We start from the raw sequence: 4,106 nt of genomic DNA on the forward strand, positions 1-4,106 counted from the left end.
TGGTATCTCCTAGTTGTTTAATTTGCATTTCTCTGATGGCTACTGATCAGGACCATTTTCTTGTATGCTTATTGGCCATTCAGGTTTCTTTCCTGGTGAAACTTCTGTTCCAGTCCTTTGCCCACATCCTCAGAGGGCTGTCTGCTTTTTCCTTATTGCAGGTTAGCAGGGTATTGTAGATTTTAGTAATAAGCCTTTTGTCTGATATGTCTTTGCTAAAGATCTTCTCCCAGTCTGTGTGTTCTCTTATTACTCTGGGCGAATTCTCTCGATGTATACAGGTGTTTTATCTTCAGTATATCCCACTTGCCAATTTGTGCTTCCTCTGTGTTTGTGTCTTTCCCTATTTCTGACAGCCTAGGTAAACCCTGCACCACTGTTCTTAGGTTTGTCCAGATTCCCTCGTTGATGAACCTAACTGGTTGGGCTTTTAATTTGAGGTCTGTGATCCACCTGGAGCGTGTTCTTGTGCATGGAGTGAGGTAAGAGACTTGTTTAATATTTCTGCAGTTAGATATCCATTTTTTCCCAGCACTACCTGTTAAAAAAGGGCATCCACTTCCCATTTGATGTTTTGGGGACCCTTATTGAAGATCAGTTGTCTATATGCCAATGGTTTATTTCTGGGTTTTCTGGGCATTTTTTCCATTGGTCTGAGTGTCTGTCATTATACCACTACCACACTGTTTTGAACACTGTGGATGTGTAGTAGGTGTTAAAGTCCGGTAAAGCAAGCCCTCCAACTTTGTCCTTCTTGAGAAAGTCTCTAATTCTGGGCTTCTTCCATCTCCATATGTCAAATGGTGCTAGCTAGAATTTTGGTTGAAAATGCTGGTATTTATTTTCCTGAAGAATATTTGTCTATATTCACAGGGGCATTTTTATTTGGATGGTTTTTTTTTATTCAGGTTTTACTGGCTTCATAAAATGGATAATGTAGTGTATGAGTAGGTGTTATGTTAACTCTTCTCTAGATGGTTGGTAGCATTCCTCAGTAAAACCATGTAGTCCTGAACGATTTGATGTTGGAAATTTTTTAATGACCATATCTATTTCTTCTTTTGTTATAGGTCTATTGATGCTTTCTACACCAATCTGTGTTGGTTTAGATAGGTAATATGTTTCTAGAAATCTGTCCATTTCTTATCATTTTTCAATTGTGTTGGAGTACATTTGTTTGACGATATTGTATAATTTTCTTTTTTACGTTGGTTGATTCTGTTGGGATGTCTTTCATTTCATTTATTATTTGCAAGGGTTGTTTTGCTTCCTGTGCTTCAGCAACCTTCTGAATCCTTTCAAAGAACCAGAATTTTGTCTTGCTGATTTTTTTAATTGCTTTTTGTCTTCTGATTCATTTATTTATACTATAATCATTTTTTTTTTCTTTTTGTTTCTGACGGTTTTATTTCTTATTGTTGTTGTTTTTAAGTTTGTTATAATTGTTATAGGTGTTCTGGTAAGATGCTTATTTTAACTCTTATTTATTGAAAAAATGCCCCCAGGAGATATCTCTCTTTTGCTATGTTTCAAAATTTTGATTTGTTGGATTTTGGTTCTTATTTTCCCAAATGAGAATTTGCTAATTGTATTCTTTATTTCTTAAAATTCCCAGTGTTTTTTTTCTTTTTTTAAAGAAACGTGTTGTTCAATTTCTATGTAATTAATTTTAAATTTTATTGATGCTTGGTTTATGATCTATGCTAGAGTGTGTTTCATGATAACTGGGAAAAATGCATATTTTGTTGTTGGGTAGTGTTTTTTAAATGTCTAAGAGATTGAGTGGATTAATTATGCTATTTAATTCTGTGTCTTTGTTGATTTTCTTTTCTGTTGATGTGTTTTTGTGCAAAATTGATATATTCAAATCTCTTATCATTGAATGATTGTGTATTTGTCTCTTCAAGTCTACAGAGTTTGATTAATGTATTATGTAGGCCTTTCTTTTGATGCCTAGATGTTTATTATGGCTACATTTTCGTATTAGATTTTGAGTTTCATTGTTATATAATGGTCTTATTTGTCACTCATGACATGTTATACATTAATGTTTATTTTGTCCGAAATTAATATAGCTACTCTTGCTCCCTTGTGATTGCCATTAGTGTGACATGTTTTTTTCATCTTTGATTTTTAGTGCGTTTTTGTTTTTATATCTGAAGTGTATTTCTTGTAAGGAGCATATTAGTGCCTCATATTTTCTGAGCCAATCTGCTAGTCTCTGTGTCTTAATTGGTGAATTTAATCTTTTTACACTCAATATTGTTATTGATAGTTATAGTTTATTGCTCTCCATTTGTTTTATGCTCTTGCGGTATTATTATTTTGTGCCACCATAATTTTTTGTGCTGATTTCATTTTGTTTATCGATTTTCTTGTCAATTTACTTTTTTTGTGTGTTGTTTTCATCTCATTTACTAGGATTTTATCATTTCCTCTTTTTAATTTTGTTGCAGTTTTGGCATTTTTACGGTTAATTTGTTGTTTTTTATTATTTTGTATCTAATTTTAAGGCAATTTGTTATCTTAAATTATTTCACTTTAAGGATTACATATGTAGGGTTTTTATTTTCAATTATGTCTTTGTATGGTGATTTCAGGCTGCTGTCTGCCACTGGTGTTGATTCTCTGTTCAAAGAATCCCCATTAGTATTTTTTGTAGGAGTGATCATGTTTTCACGAATTCTTTCAGTTTTCCCCCCAAATTCTTGCTTTTTGAAATACCTTCTCTCTAAGTTTTAAGGCTGCTTTCCCATCTCCCATGCGTGAAGAATTCCAGACTCTTCAATTTGCACCAGATCAAAATACAAAGTTATGCATCCTCAAGGGATACAACTGCCTCTTGATCAATGTATAAGTTGTGCATATGCATAATGAAGTGTTCTGGAATTCCCATGCATCTTAAGACCATTCATAGTTTGTTATGTTCCTCAGAGTCAAATGCCTTGTTTTACTATGGTCAGTAAAACAAAATGTACTGCTTCAACTGTTGGTTGGTGACCTTTAACAAAATTTTACTTATATGTGATATCAATATTATTATTATTCTAAAATTTGAGAATTCTGTTTGGTCACTTTTCTTTGGAATGGCTAGACATACAGATTCTTTCTAGTCGGTTGGCCCGGGAGCTGTCTTTCTTAGTTTCTGGCATCGATACGTAGATGCATCCCATACTTTATCAGCTCATTGAAACACTTTAATTGGCATTGCATCAATACCCAGAGCCTTGTTTTTGACTAATGCTTTGAGTGCAGGTTGAACTTCTTCATTCAATACTGTTGGTTTTTGCTCATATACTCTCTCATAAAACGGTGTGATATTGGCTAGTTTTTGTTTTGGAACAATGATTCTGTGTTTGTTTGTTTTTTTCTCATTTTCTTTTGATGTTTCCTGCATAGTTAAATATTTCACCCATAGAACCTTTCAATATTGCAACTCATGGCTTGTATTTTTGTGTGTGCCTTTTTTCAGTTTAAGATATGCTGAGTGGGTTCTTCCTTATGAGTTTTCTAATTCTAGGACTGTACATATGTGATAGATAAGTTTATTGTGCCAAGCTAGGCAATAGGAACATGTGGGATTAATCAGTTTGCTGTCTGATTGGAGGACAAAGAGATGAATGCTCTGCACAACCTACTCCTCTCTCTCTTGCTCTCTGGTGATCAGAACAGCATGTGGTTGCTGTATCTATTTCTCTGCCACAACTTGTAAGCTACACTACCTGTGGGACAAGCAAACCTGTGGATCATGTCACAAGAGCTTGAGGTTCCTTTGAGACCTGCTTCTTCAAGCTGCTGGTGTGTACATTGCTTGAGCTTGAGGCTGGTGGATTCTGTCACCTTGCATTGCTTGAGTTTGATATTCCATCTGGGCCTGCTTCACTAAGCTCCTGAGCTGCTGACTGTTGGTGACCCACCCTGCTGTTTGCTGCCTATGTGTGAGCTCTGCCTGCATTGCCCCAGGAAATATTCAGCTGTCTGCTTCCTTGACCTTGGCGCAGGCTGCCCTCTTGAGTAGAAGGACTTCCAAGAAGTCCTACATTTCCACGGAAGTGAGTTGAACTGAACCCTCTGTACTGCTGTATGGAATAATTCACTGTTATAAT

The sequence above is a fragment of the Echinops telfairi genome, unplaced genomic scaffold, assembly GCF_000313985.2.
Source record: "Echinops telfairi isolate 266 unplaced genomic scaffold, ASM31398v2 ScPeMD7_11;HRSCAF=52, whole genome shotgun sequence".
Taxonomy (NCBI): Eukaryota; Metazoa; Chordata; class Mammalia; order Afrosoricida; family Tenrecidae; genus Echinops; species Echinops telfairi.